This window comes from Pseudophryne corroboree, chromosome 9 (genome assembly GCF_028390025.1).
Source record: "Pseudophryne corroboree isolate aPseCor3 chromosome 9, aPseCor3.hap2, whole genome shotgun sequence".
NCBI lineage: Eukaryota > Metazoa > Chordata > Amphibia > Anura > Myobatrachidae > Pseudophryne > Pseudophryne corroboree.
The window spans coordinates 119,304,369-119,320,467 of record NC_086452.1 but is presented as its reverse complement, the minus strand read 5'-3'; positions in this window follow the sequence as shown (position 1 = coordinate 119,320,467).

The window sequence follows — 16,099 nt, the reverse complement described above, 5'->3', positions numbered from 1 at the left end:
GTATATTCTACTGTTATGCACACCAGTGCCAGCAGGAATGTACTGGTGTCTGAACGGTGAGGGATGCAAAACAAATGAACTCACAGACAGACTGGGGAATATGACATTACATACACAGAAGGTGATAGGGTAACAAAATAAACACAAAGTGAACAGAGAAGCCCAAAGGCTAAGAAACTGGGTGTCTCCCTAATATTAAGAATGCTCAGATGGAAAGAAGCAAGATGTAGTGATTTAATACGTAGAGAACCCGAAATGCTGTTGCTAAGGGCAACAGCAAAACCCTAAAGGGTTACCAACGGGTGTGGCAGTAAACTCCTTGGTCAGAGATGGAATAATAGACACAAGGAGAGTCTCCACAATACTAGTCCTCACTTGCAGTGCACTGGTTCTGTTATGAGCCACGGCTGTGGCTCATTTCCATTTTTGCATTTTGGTTATGTATTTTATGTTATACTTCTGTTCATGTTCCCCGTGGGTGTCATGGGGTGCTCGGAGCTCACCCTTAAGGAGGGGATACTGTTATGAACCACAGGTAGTGGTTCATTCCTATTTTATGTTTCTAAAGTTGTCTTGCATGCCAAGATTTCCTGTTGCTCTGTTTTAGAATACTCTTGTCTGCTGCCGCTGGTGAGTCTGTGTAATTGCAGCTTGTTCCCATGTGTTCAGCCTCACCTGGCTGCTAATTGCATCTTGTCAGTTTGGAGTCATGCAACAGGGCAGCTGCATGAGATTATTAATTAGGCCTCTCTGTTATATGCTGGCTGACTGCAATTCACAGACGCTGGTGATATTTCTGGGTATCCGGTCTGCTTGAGTTCTGAGCTTGGTTCCTGCTAGTTCCTGAGCTTCCTGTGTCGATTCCTGAGTCAGTCCCTGTGTCGATTCCTATGTCTGATCCCGTGTCCTGCCGTGAGGCGTTCCTGTCCTGAGGTCCAGTGCCTTTGCCTGTGCCTGGTCAAGTTTCTGGCTTCTTGGTGTCCACCGGTATTTTCGTTTGGGATTCTGCCTGTCCTCCAGTTCTAAGAGTCTGTGTCAGCAGCATTGGGAGTTCCTGTCCGTTTGCCAGTATTCGTACCGGTTCCGTGAGTAGCGGCTCTGCCGCATCCGTCGGCCTAGGCCGCTGTATTCCATTATTATTTCTGTCACTGGTGTTTTGCAGAGGGTTCTGCTTATGCTGTCACCGCCGGTACACAAAAGTATTGTGTGGGCGTGTGGTCAGCATTTCCTTTGTTGTTCTTTTCATTTGGCGGCAAGCTGCACATACATTTAGTTTTAGGCTAGTTAGTAGCCCCTGGCTTTGGTTGTTTCAGTAAGAGGGCCCCTTGTTATCACCCTGTCTCGGTACACTCTTTGTCTCTCATTAAGACCTGAGGGGGCATCGAAGTTGGGCAGACGTAATCCGCCCTTCAAACGTGGCTGCCATGGGCTCAAGCAACCATAGTCTCGCAAAAGTGTACTGACAGCACGGGCGAGACAACGGAGATAGGGCGCCAGGGGCTATTCCCTTTCCATTCCCCTTTCCCAGCATTACGATCCAGTGCTCCGGTCCTTGCAATAAGATCTCCTCAGACCAGAGTGCTGAAATCATAACAGGTTCAGCTTACTGCCACTAAACTGACACCTGAACACCTTGCACAGTGAGAAAGGATTTTGGCAGGCAAGTCTGAGAATACAGCCGCAAACTTGCTAGGTTCACAGAGTAGCAAAAGAACCCCAGCAGGTTAAACGACTGACTCCAGTCTTACTGCTAGGTCTGGATTGGAAGAGTGTAATACCAAATCCCAAGGCCTATTTGCAGTAAGCAACAAACTAATACAAAGTTTACACAGTACTAGCTAGCTTTCAGGAACTGACTAACCAACAAAGATTCAGCAGCATCTGCCTAACCTGAGAAGAGGGTTTATATAGCAGGTGCTGTCCACGCCCCACTCAGACCTCACAGACTGTGAGCACAAAAACCAGCACCGGATCCCCTGCCGTGCACAGAGCCTGTAACCACTGCACAGCAAAAGACCCGAACCGGAGTATCAGCTACGCTCAGGTTACTCCGCTAGCACTTGTCTCCCGGTTGCCATGACGACGTGGCAGCACAGAGCAGGAGACCCTAACAGTACCCCCCCTCTGACGAGGGGTCAAAGAACCCCTACCACCGGGTTTATCGGGGAACTTTGAGAAGAAAGAGCGTAACAGTCTGGGGGCATGAAGATCACAACTGCGCACCCACGACCGCTCCTCCGGGCCATACCCCTTCCAGTGCACCAAAAATGACAGCCGACCCCGAACCATCTTGGAGTCAAGAATCCTCTCAACAACAAACTCCCTCTGGCCACGTATCAGAAGAGGGGAAGGTCTTCCACTGGAAGAAGGATTACTAATCGCCCGTTTTAAAAGGGAACAATGAAATGTTTTATTGATACCAAAAGAACGGGGTAGATCTAACTGAAATTCCACCGGAGTGATAACCCTAGTGATCTTATAAGGACCGATGAACCGGGGGCCTAACTTATGAGATGGCTGTCTCAACTTCAAATTCTTGGTAGACAACCAGACGAAGTCCCCTAATTTGAAGCTGCAGGGTCTTTTCCGCTTATCAAAAACCCTTTTGGTCACTAATGACACAGACACAAGGGCTTTCTTCACTTTCCTCCAAATACCGAAACCACAGAGGAACCACCAGGCGTGGAGTCCAGGGGGTCAAAAGAATTGGCCTTAGGATGATGCCCATACACACAAAGGAAGGGAGAGATCCCTGTAGCAGAGTGAGCCGCGTTGTTATAGGCAAACTCCGCCATGGACAGATGAGCAACCCAGTCAGTCTGACACTTGAAGACATAACACCTGAGGAACTGCTCCAAGGACTGGTTCACCCTTTCAGTCTGCCCATTAGACTGCGGATGGTAGCCTGACGACAAGCTGACAGAAATCTGGAGATCGGAACAAAATGCCCTCCAGAATTTGGCCACAAACTGGGATCCGCGGTCAGAGACCACATCAAGTGTCAACCCGTGGAGGCGCACAACATGCAGCATAAATAATTCAGACAGGCGTCTGGCCGATGGCAGCCCAACCAATGGAACGAAGTGCGCCATCTTCGAAAACCTGTCAACGACAACCCAGATGGCTGTCATCCCCGAGGATTTGGGCAAGTCCACCACAAAATCCATTGAAATGTGGGTCCATGGCTTAGATGGAATAGAGAGTGGATGTAATGGGCCAACAGGAACCCCTCTAGGAGTCTTATTTCGGGCACAGATGTCACATGCCCGAACCCACTGATCCACATCCCTAGCCACCGAGGGCCACCACACCGCCCTAGATAGCAACTCCCGAGTTCTGGCAATACCCGGGTGACCTGCCGACTTCTTGGCATGGAATTCCAGGAACACTCGCTGTCTTAACCTAGGAGGCACAAACAAAAGACCTACCGGAAGGTCTGGAGGAGCCTGCTCCTGTGCTCTAAGGACTAATGGCAAGAGGTCCTGGGTAATGCCCACTTTAATACATGATGGGGACACAATGGGCAATGGCTCCTCGGTGGTCTCCTGGATTGGAGCAAAACTCCGCGAGAGCGCATCAGCCTTGATGTTTTTTGACCCAGGGCGATATGTTATCAAAAAATTAAAGCGAGCAAAAAACAAAGCCCATCGTGCCTGCCTGGCATTGAGGCGCTTCGCTGACTCTAAATATGCCAAATTCTTATGGTCGGTGAGAATTGAGACCACAAACTTAGCCCCCTCAAGCCAGTGTCTCCACTCCTCGAGTGCATCCTTAATAGCCAACAATTCCCGGTTACCCACGTCATAATTCATCTCGGCAGGCGAAAATTTACGGGAAAAGTAAGCACAGGGATGAAGGCGATTATCAGACACCCCCATCTGAGAGAGCACTGCCCCAATACCCATCTCAGAGGCATCCACCTCCACCACAAAAGGACGCTCTGGATCTGGGTGTCGCAGCACCTTGGCCGAGACAAATGCCCTTTTGAGACGGGCAAAAGCCGCTTTGGCCTCACAAGACCAGTGAGCAACATCCGCCTCTTTCTTAGTGAGTGCCACCAAGGGCGCCACTATAGACGAAAATCCAGCGATAAATCGTCTATAAAAATTTGCAAAGCCCAGAAAACGCTGAAGCGCCTTCAAACTAGTGGGCTGCACCCAATCCAGGACTGCCTGTACCTTGGAACCCTCCATTTGGAAACCTTCTGGGGAGATAATATATCCTAGAAATGCGATTTGCTGAACTTCAAATTCGCACTTCTCCAGCTTCGCCCCAAGCCGGTGGTCTCTGAGTTTCTGGAGGACTAAGTGTATAATGCTTCCGATGTTCCTCCAGGGAATGGGAGAAGATTAGGATGTCACCTAAGTATACAACTAAGAATCTATCCAAATATTCCCTGAGCACATCGTTCATGAAGTCCTGGAAGACTGCCGGGGCATTACAGAGCCCAAAAGGCATCACCAAATATTCATAATGCCCTGAGTGGGTATTAAAGGCAGTCTTCCATTCATCCCCCTCTCTTATTCGGATTAGATTGTACGCACCGCGTAGGTCAATCTTAGAAAAAATGGTGGCAGTACGAAGCTGGTCAAACAAGACCGAAATGAGAGGCAGTGGGTATGAGTTTTTAATCGTGATACGGTTCAATTCCCTGAAGTCGATGCAGGGTCGCAACGAACCGTCCTTTTTACCCACGAAGAAGAACCCCGACCCAACTGGAGACTGTGAAGGTCTGATAATTCCCTTAGCCAAGTTCTCCTGAATGTACTCTGCCATAGCCTGAGTCTCAGGACGTGACAGGGAGTACAACCTGCTCTTGGGAAGCTTAGCATTGGGCAACAAATCAATGGCACAGTCATAGGGGCGATGGGGAGGTAGTACCTCTGCAACTCTTTTGGAGAACACGTCCGCAAAATCTGCATAACATCCTGGCAATCCTGGAAAACTTAGCTGCGAAAGCCTGACTGGAAGGCTCAAGCAACTCCTGAAACAATCAGTACCCCAACTAAGAATCTCCCCAGAGACCCAGTCAAATTGAGGATTGTGGGCCCTTAACCAGGGTAACCCCAACACCAATGGGGCAAAAGTACAGACAGTCACATAAAAGGACAATTTTTCAGAGTGTGTGGCTCCAATAGACAAAGAAATCTGGCTAGTGCAAGAGGTAATTTTACCCTGGGATAATGGTTCCCCGTTTAACCCACAAATCTCAAATTCCGATGCCAAGGGTATTAAGGGAACAGAGTGTTTCAGGGCGAATTGGCGGTCCATAAAAACCCCGTCGGCCCCACTGTCCACAAAGGCCTCAGTCTTGACAGTTTGACCGAAGATCTTCAAGGTCACCGGAATGATAAAAGTCTTCTTGGGAAATTCTGACTTCATGGCCTGACAGGATATTTCCCATCACCCTCAGGCCCTGAAGTTTTCCGGCTTTTCTGGGCATGATACTACCACATGACCTTTATTCCCACAGTACAAACATAACCCCTGCTGTCTCCTCCGCGTCTTCTCACGCGAGGAGAGGCGGGTAGCCCCAATCTGCATAGGCTCCTCGGAAAATTCCTCAGAGTCTGAGGTTCCCTTGGGAACGAAGGAAACCTCGGTCTCGCTTTCAAGCCCGCGCTCTCTCAGCCGTCTATCCACCCGAATGGATAACTGCATGAGCTGATCCAAGCTATCAGGCAAGGGATATTGTACCAGTCGGTCTTTTAACTGGTTAGAAAGACCTCTTCGGTACTGGTGTCTCAGGGCTGGGTCATTCCACTGGGTATCATGGGCCAACCTCCGAAACTCCGTACAATAAACCTCAACTGGCCTTCGCCCTTGCTTAAGGATCGAAATCTGAGCCTCGGCTGAGGCCGTCTTGTCAGGGTCATCATACAACATGCCCAGTGCCGTAAAAAAAAGCATCAACACTTTTAAGCGACGGACAGTCAGGCTGCAACCCATATGCCCAGACCTGTGGGTCTCCTTGTAGCAGGGAAATCACTATGCCCACCCGCTGAATCTCCAACCCAGAAGACTGAGGACTAAGCTGGAAATATAGTTTGCAGCTCTCCTTGAAACAAAAGAACTGCGAGCGATCTCCAGAAAAACGATCCGGGAGATTTACTTTCGGCTCCTTAACCCCTGAAGGTACTGCTGCTGCGGGAGCTCCGCCAGCGGCCTGCGAGGTGTGCATTTTAATGGACAAATCATTAAATTGTCGAGTCAGGACCTGCACCTGATCGACCACCTGTTGCAAAGTATTTTGAGGGGTATGCTCCATATTCCCACAAAATTTCAACAGGAGTATTAGGCTGCTGAATATGTTATGCACACCAGTGCCAGCAGGAATGTACTGGTGTCTGAACGGTGAGGGATGCAAAACAAATGAACTCACAGACAGACTGGGGAATATGACATTACATACACAGAAGGTGATAGGGTAACAAAATAAACACAAAGTGAACAGAGAAGCCCAAAGGCTAAGAAACTGGGTGTCTCCCTAATATTAGGAATGCTCAGATGGAAAGAAGCAAGATGTAGTGATTTAATACGTAGAGAACCCGAAATGCTGTTGCTAAGGGCAACAGCAAAACCCTAAAGGGTTACCAACGGGTGTGGCAGTAAACTCCTTGGTCAGAGATGGAATAATAGACACAAGGAGAGTCTCCACAATCCTAGTCCTCACTTGCAGTGCACTGGTTCAGCTTACTGCCACTAAACTGACACCTGAACACCTTGCACAGTGAGAAAGGATTTTGGCAGGCAAGTCTAAGAATACAGCCGCAAACTTGCTAGGTTCACAGAGTAGCAAAAGAACCCCAGCAGGTTAAACGACTGACTCCAGTCTTACTGCTAGGTCTGGATTGGCAGAGTGTAATACCAAATCCCAAGGCCTATTTGCAGTAAGCAACAAACTAATACAAAGTTTACACAGTACTAGCTAGCTTTCAGGAACTGACTAACCAACAAAGATTCAGCAGCATCTGCCTAACCTGAGAAGAGGGTTTATATAGCAGGTGCTGTCCACGCCCCACTCAGACCTCACAGACTGTGAGCACAAAAACCAGCACCGGATCCCCTGCCGTGCACAGAGCCTGTAACCACTGCACAGCAAAAGACCCGAACCGGAGTATCAGCTACGCTCAGGTTACTCCGCTAGCACTTGTCTCCCGGTTGCCATGACGACGTGGCAGCACAGAGCAGGAGACCCTAACATCTACAGGACACGTCAAGCAGAAATCGACATAGCTTTTGTCTCTAGGACCCAGTATACTCATGTCCCTTTGGGCATGCTTTATAATTATATATCTATCACTTAAGACAGCATCTTAAAATATTTATATGCATACTAGGGTCTCAATCTCTGCTGATAAGGTACCTGTCTGGGGTACTTCTGTTCCTGGGGACTAGCTGTGTTGTACAGCTTCTTTCCTCTGCCCCCGGCTCTGACAAGAAAGGACGCACCTCAGACTTTCTTGTTTTTTTATTCGAAAAGCTGCATTTAATAATGTCGTGCTTTCCTAGGCTGTGCAGGAATATAAGGCAAAATATCAGAATTACCAGCTATAACTGTGGAGACCAGGCCCGAGAACCTTTCTCCACACAATCCTCAGCCTTCCATATGCCTCTTAAGTCGGCATCATCTGTCCAATGTATATTCTACAGGACACGTCAAGCAGAAATCGACATAGCTTTTGTCTCTAGGACCCAGTATACTCATGTCCCTTTGGGCATGCTTTATAATTATATATCTATCACTTAAGACAGCATCTTAAAATATTTATATGCATACTAGGGTCTCAATCTCTGCTGATAAGGTACCTGTCCACGCTGCCACAGCGCTATAAACCCATGCCGACACAATCGCCGGTCTGGGTAGTATACTAGAATGTGCACGCTATCTGCAGGATCCCTGAGAATAGCTAGTGCAAACAGGACACCCAAGGGGAAGATTCTCAACACATCCTGGCCCTAGTGGGGAAAGGATACAGCCTGAGAATTCTCTTGTGGGAAGCTGCCGTCTCTTGTCTGGAGATTCCCGCTCTTTTTCCTCATGAGAGGAGGGAAATTTACCTCAGCATTTTTCTCTTAACATGTGTACTCTCGTGTCAGGGACAGATGAGTCATCAGTGATATGCAAATCATCTTTTATTCCAATAATCATATATTGAATATCTTTTAGCCCTCTTGGCTGTAACTTTGCATTATCGTAGTCGACAGTGGAGTTAAACTCCGTGTCGATACTTTGTTATTTTGGATAGTGAACATAGAGAGACTCTGAAGGACTCTGTGACATAGGGACAGACCAGGGTAGATTTCCTTTCTGTTCCCTAACCTTTTGTGCAATAATTTTACCTCAGCACTTACACATATCCAAACAGGTGTCGGCGTTGTTGACGGAGACACCCTCCCACACACTTATCCGCTCTATCACCTCCTTAGAGGAGCCTTTTACCTCAGACATGTCGACACACACGTACCGACACACCACACACACAGGGGATGCTCTATTTGAAGACAGTTCCCCCACCAGGCCCTTTGGAGAGACAGAGAGAGAGTATGCCAGCACACACCACAGCGCTATATAATACAGGGATGTACACTATACTGAGTGATTTTTCCCCTATAGCAGCTTATATACACAGTTTTGCGCCTAAATTTATGTGCCCCCCCTCTCTTTTTTACCCTTTGTGTACCAGGATACTGCAGGGGAGAGCCTGGGGAGCTTCCTTCCAGCTGAGCTGTGAAGAGAAAATGGCGCCGGTGTGCTGAGGAAGAAGGCCCGGCCCCCTCAGCGGCGGGCTTCTGTCCTTTTATGTACTTTAATGGCGGGGGTTAATGCACATATACAGTTTATCAGACTGTATTATGTGCTTTTCGCCAAGTAAGGTAATGTAATTACTGCCCAGGGCGCCCCCCCCCCCCCCCCCCCAGCGCCCTGCACCCATCAGTGACAGGAGTGTGTGGTGTGCTAAGGGAGAAATGGCGCACAGCTGCAGTGCTGTGCGCTACCTTAAAGAAGACCGGAGTCTTCAGCCGCCGATTTTCAACTTCTCTTCGTTCTTCTGGCTCTGCAAGGGGGACGGCGGCGCGGCTCCGGGACCGGACGACCGAGGACAGGGCCTGTGTTCGATCCCTCTGGAGCTAATGGTGTCCAGTAGCCTTAGAAGCCCAAGCTAGCTGCAAGCAGGTAGGTTCGCTTCTCTCCCCTCAGTCCCACGTAGCAGTGAGTCTGTTGCCAGCAGATCTCACTGAAAATAAAAAACCTAACAAATACTTTCTTTTCTAGGATGCTCAGGAGAGCCCCTAGGGTGCATCCAGCTCTGGCCGGGCACAGATACTAACTGAGGTCTGGAGGAGGGGCATAGAGGGAGGAGCCAGTGCACACCAGATATAGTACCTAATCTTTCTTTTAAGAGTGCCCAGTCTCCTGCGGAGCCCGTCTATACCCCATGGTCCTTATGGAGTACCCAGCATTCACTAGGACGTCAGAGAAATGATGTTCACCCCCTGTTTGCGGAGAAGAACCATCATCTCCGCAATCACCTTGGTGAACACCCTTGGTGCTGATATCACCGCCCTGAGAGACTCCATTTTGAACTTGAACTCCTTCAGAAAAGGGTTCAGTGATTTTAGGTTCAGCATGGGCCTGACCGAACCATCCGGTTTCGGTACCACTAAAAGGTTCGAATAGTAACCCGTGGCTTGCAAATGAGGAGGTACTGGCACAATGACCCGTGCCTCCACCAACTTCTGGACCACTGCTTGTAGGACAGTCCTGTCCGCCAGCAGAACTGGCAAGCCTCATTTGAAGAATTGGTGAGGAGGGAGATTTTGAAATTCCGGCCTGTATCCCTGGGACACAATATCTATCACCCAGGGATCTAGGCCGGGCGATACCCAGACGTGACTGAACTGTCTGAGTCTCGCTCCCACTGGCCCCACCTCCAGGCCGCGCAGTCCACCGTCATGCGGAGGACTCCGGCTTACTGGAAGCAGGCTTAGTTTCCTGGGAACCTGCAGCAGCAGGTTTCTTGAATTTAGCGCTACCTCCCCTAAAGTAGGTATTGGACGGTTTGGCCATTTTAGGCTTGTTAGACCGAAAGGACTGTGATGCTAATGAAGAGAAGGTTTTCTTCGGAGCAGGTGCAGCTGAGAGAAGGAACGGAGACTTACCCGCTGTAGCCGTGGATATCCACGCATCCAAAGCTTCCCAAAAGAGAGCCTGACCTGTGTAGGGTATGGACTCCACACCTTTCCTGGATTCCGCATCGGCCGACCACTGGCGCAGCCACAGTCCCCGACGAGCTGAAACAGACGTGGAAGAGATTCCCGCAGCCATGGAACCCAGGTCTTTCATGGATTCTATCATAAAACCTGCTGAATCGTGAATGTTACGTAAAAACAATTCAACATCACCCTTATCCATTGTATCAAAATCCTCAAGTAAGGTGCCTGACCATTTTACTATAGCTTTTGCAATCCATGCACTAGCAATAGTGGGACATAATATGGCCCCCGAAGCAGTGTACATTGATTTAAGTGTATTATTAATCTTTCGATCAGCCGGCTCCTTTAAGGCGGTAGATCCACCTTTTTTGAGAGACTGGACACAGATGCGTCAACAATTGGCGGGCTTTCCCATTTTTCTTATGCGTCCTAGAGGATGCTGGGGTCCATTTCATGACCATGGGGTATAGACGGTACTGCAGGAGCCATGGGCACTTTAAGACTTTTCAAGGGTGTGAACTGGCTCCTCCCTCTATGCCCCTCCTCCAGACCTCAGTTTTAGAAATGTGCCCAGGCAGACTGGATGCACTCCAGAGGAGCTCTACTGAGTTTCTCTGAAAAGACTTATGTTAGGTTTTTTATTTTCAGGGAGAACTGCTGGCAACAGTCTCCCTGCTTCGTGGGACTGAGGGGGCAGAAGTAGGAACCAACTTCCTAAAGAGTTTTATGGCTCTGCTTCTGGCTGACAGGACACCATTAGCTCCTGAAGGGAACTGAACGTTAGCCGTGCCTAGATGCTCACTCCCACAGCACACCGTCACCCCCCTCACAGAGCCAGAAGACAGGTGAGTGTTAGAAGACAGATCTTCAATCAAGAAAGTGACGGCTAAAGGTACCGCGCGGCCGGCGGGAGCGCAGCGCGCCATGTTGCCCACACATACACAGGCACTGCAGGGCGTGGGGGAAGGGGGTGCCCTGGGCTGCATGAAACCTATGGAAACTGGCATAAATAAGGGGCATAAGTTGCTGAGGCACAGTCCTACACCTGCCAGTATAAAAAATTACCTCATAAAGGCTGAGGAGAAACACGCCATTGAAGAGTGGAGCTTCCTCCTCAGTCAGCCAGCACACTGCTCAGCGCCATTTTCTCTCTCTCCTCAGGCTACAGAGACCACGCTGGTCCTCCACTACTGAACAAGTATCAGGGTGCAAAACGGGGGGCACAGTGAATTTGGTGCTATATAATTGTGTGATTAGCATTATAAAAGCGCTGCATGTCATTGAGCATTTTGTATTTACAGACATTGTGTTACTGGCCCTGGGTTGTGAACTGGCAAATCCTATCTGTGTCCATCTGACAGATTTTACTGTGGATCTGTCCCCTATAAGTCCCGGAGTGTCTGTGGTGTGGTTGTGCACGTGTGTGACATGTCTGTGGCAGGGAATCTCTTCCTCTGTGGGAGACATGTTAGAGACACAGAGGTGTAATATGACACCAAGAGCCTGACTGGGTGAAAGGTTACACGATAGTGTGAATCACTACTGAATATAATCTGTTGAAGATGTGATTTTTAATAGTTCTGCCTTTCATCCACAGGGACCCCTCTGGGTCACACAAATATGCACAAGTAGTACAAACTGATACCGACACGGACTCTGATTCCTGTGTCGACACTAGTGATTCCAGGGGAATAGGTCCTAAGTTAGCAAAAAGCATTCAAAACATGTTTTAGCTATAAAGGAGGTGTTAGAAGTTACGAAGCCCCCTCTTTTACCACAAGGAGAGGGTTTACTTTAGTAAAGAAGTAATGTACTTTCTCTGACGTCCTAGTGGATGCTGGGTACTCCGTAAGGACCATGGGGAATAGACGGGCTCCGCAGGAGACTGGGCACTTTTTAAAGAAAGATTAGGTGCAACATCTGGTGTGCACTGGCTCCTCCCTCTATGCCCCTCCTCCAGACCTCAGTTAGAATCTGTGCCCGGCCAGAGCTGGATGCACTTAGTGGGCTCTCCTGAGTTCACTAAAAAAGAAAGTATTTGTTAGGTTTTTTATTTTCAGTGAGATCTGCTGGCAACAGACTCACTGCTACGTGGGACTTAGGGGAGAGAAGCAAACCTACCTGCTTGCAGCTAGCTTGTGCTTCTAAGGCTACTGGACACCATTAGCTCCAGAGGGATCGAACACAGGGCCCGACCTCGATCGTCCGTTCCCGGAGCCGCCCCGCCGTCCCCCTTGCAGAGCCAGAAGACGGAAGATTCCGGAGAAAATCGGCGGCTGAAGACTCTGGTCTTCAATAAGGTAGCGCACAGCACTGCAGCTGTGCGCCATTGCTCCCACAGCACACCACGCGCTCCGGTCACTGGTGGGTGCAGGGCGCTGAGGGGGGGGGGGGGCGCCCTGGGCTGCAATTAGTATACCTTACTTGGCAAACTGCACATAATACAGTTCTAAACTGTATATGTGCCTAATCCCCCGCCATAAATATTATTAAAAAAGCGGGAGAAGCCCGCCGCTGAAGGGGCGGGGCTATCTTCCTCAGCACAGCCAGCGCCATTTTCTCTTCACAGCTCCGCTGGAAGAACGCTCCCCAGGCTCTCCCCTGCAGTATACACTACGGAAAGGGTAAAAAAGAGAGGGGGGGGGGCACATAAATTTAGGCGCAAATTGTGATAATAAGCAGCTATTGGGGGAAAATTCACTGTGTATTAGTGTAAATCCCTCAGTTATATAGCGCTCTGGTGTGTGCTGGCATACTCTCTCTCTGTCTCCCCAAAGGACTTTGTGGGGTCTTGTCCTCAGTCAGAGCATTCCCTGTGTGTGTGGTGTGTCGGTACGGCTGTGTCGACATGTTTGATGAGGACGCTTACGTGGAGGCGGAGCAGGAGCCGATAAGTGTGATGTCGCCCCCTGCGGGGCCGACACCAGAGTGGATGGATATGTGGAAGGTATTAACCGACAGTGTCAACTCCTTGCATAAAAGGTTCGATGACGTAACAGCTTTGGGACAGCCGGCATCTCAGCCCGCGCCTGCCCAAGCGTCTCAGAGGCCATCAGGGGCTCAAAAACGCCCGCTACCTCAGATGGCAGACACAGATGTCGACACGTAGTCTGACTCCAGTGTCGACGAGGATGAGACAAATGTACAATCCACAAGGGCCATCCGATGCATGATTACGGCAATGAAAAATGTGTTGCACATTTCTGACATTAACCCGGTTACCACAAAAAAGGGTATTATGTTTTGGGGAGAAAAAGCAGCCAGTGACTTTTCCCCCATCTGATGAGTTAAATGAATTGTGTGAAGAAGCGTGGTGTTCCCCAGATAAGAAACTGGTGATTTCTAAGCGGTTACTAATGGCGTACCCATTCCCGCCAACGGATAGGTTACGCTGGGAGACATCCCCTAGGGTGGACAAGGCGCTCACACGCATATCAAAAAAGGTGGCACTGCCGTCTCAGGATACGGCCGCCTTAAAGGAGCCTGCAGATAGAAAGCAGGAGGCTATCCTGAAGTCTGTGTATACACACTCAGGTACTATACTGCGACCTGCTATTGCTTCGGCATGGATGTGTAGTGCTGCAGCAGCATGGTCTGATTCCCTGTCAGATAACATTGATTCCCTTGACAGGGATACTATTTTGCTAACCATAGAGCATATTAAAGACGTAGTCTTATATATGAGGGATGCACAGAGGGACATTTGCCGGCTGGCATCTAGAATTAATGCAATGTCCATTTCTGCCAGGAGAGTATTATGGACTCGGCAGTGGACAGGTGATGCTGATTCTAAAAGGCACATGGAAGTTTTGCCTTATAAGGGTGAGGAATTGTTTGGGGACGGTCTCTCGGACCTCGTGTCCACAGCAACAGCTGGGAAGTCGACCTTTTTACCTCAGGTTCCCTCACAGCCTAAGAAAGCACCGTATTATCAAGTACAGTCCTTTCGGCCCCAGAAAGGCAAGCGGGTCAGAGGCGCGTCCTTTCTGCCCAGAGGCAGGGGTAGAGGGAAAAAGCTGCACCAGACAGCCAGTTCCCAGGAACAAAAATCCTCCCCTGCTTCCACTAAGTCCACCGCATGACGCTGGGGCTCCACAGGTGGAGCCAGGTGCGGTGGGGGCCCGTCTCCGGAACTTCAGCGACCAGTGGGTTCGCTCACAGGTGGATCTCTGGGTTCTACAAGTGGTATCTCAGGGATACAAGCTGGAGTTCGAGACGTCTCCCCCTCGCCGTTACCTCAAATCAGCCTTGCCAGCTACTCCCAAGGAAAGGGAGGTAGTACTGGCGGCAATTCACAAGCTGTTCCTCCAGCAGGTGATAATCAAAGTTCCCCTCCTTCAACAGGGACGGGGTTACTATTCCACAATGTTTGTGGTACCGAAACCAGACGGTTTGGTGAAACCCATTCTAAATTTGAAATCCTTGAACACTTATATAAGGAAGTTCAAGTTCAAAATGGAATCGCTAGGGGCGGTTATTGCAAGCCTGGAAGAGGGGGATTTTATGGTATCACTGGACATCAAGGATGCTTACCTACATGTCCCCATTTACCCACCTCACCAGGAGTACCTCCGATTTGTGGTACAGGACTGCCATTACCAATTCCAGACGTTGCCGTTTGGTCTGTCCACGGCACCGAGGGTATTTACCAAGGTAATGGCCGAAATGATGATACTCCTTCGAAAGAAGGGAGTTATAATTATCCCGTACTTGGACGATCTCCTTATAAAGGCGAGGTCCATGGAGCAGTTGTTGGTCGGAGTAGCACTATCTCAGGAAGTGCTACAACAGCACGGCTGGATTCTGAATATCCCAAAGTCGCAGCTGGTTCCTACGACGCGTCTGCTGTTCTTGGGTATGATTCTGGACACAGAACAGAAGAAGGTGTTTCTCCCGGAGGAGAAGGCCAAGGAGTTGTCATCTCTGGTCAGAGACCTCCTGAAACCAAAACAGGTGTCGGTGCATCACTGCACGCGAGTCCTGGGAAAGATGGTAGCTTCTTACGAAGCAATTCCCTTCGGCAGGTTCCATGCAAGGATCTTTCAGTGGGATCTGTTAGACAAGTGGTCCGGATCGCATCTTCAGATGCATCGGTTGATTACCCTGTCCCCGAGGGCCAGGGTGTCTCTGCTGTGGTGGCTGCAGAGTGCTCACCTTCTCGAGGGCCGCAGATACGGCATTCAGGACTGGGTCCTGGTGACCACGGATGCAAGCCTCCGAGGTTGGGGGGCAGTCACTCAGGGAAGAAACTTCCAAGGACAATGGTCGAGTCAGGAGACTTCCCTACACATAAATATTCTGGAACTAAGGGCCATTTACAGTGCCCTAAGTCAAGCAAAACCCCTGCTTCAAAACCAGCCGGTGCTGATTCAGTCAGACAACATCACGGCGGTCGCCCATGTAAACCGACAGGGCGGCACAAGAAGCAGGATGGCAATGGCAGAAGCCACAAGGATTCTCCGATGGGCGGAGAATCACGTGATAGCACTGTCAGCAGTGTTCATTCCGGGAGTGAATACAGAAAAATAAGATAAAAGAGTGCGCTATCAACGGCAGCCTGTATTAGGAAGGTCAATTCCCTAAATTATTGTGAAAACTGAAAAAGGTGTGTATACTGGCGCCGGCTGTAGGTCAAGTAATGATGGACATAATACAAATAGAATTAGGTAAAATATAACCACTATTTTATTAAACAATCTTAACAGATGTAAACTATTAAAATATTATAGCAATTGCTAAGAGTAGTAAAATATAGGATCAAAATTGTAAGGAACCACTGGTTATGTCCTTTTGGTGTAATGTCCCAAATTTCTGACTAGGACTCTATTCCACTTAAGCTCACAAGTTCAATTGAAGGCATATATTGTTACCAGACTTGCTT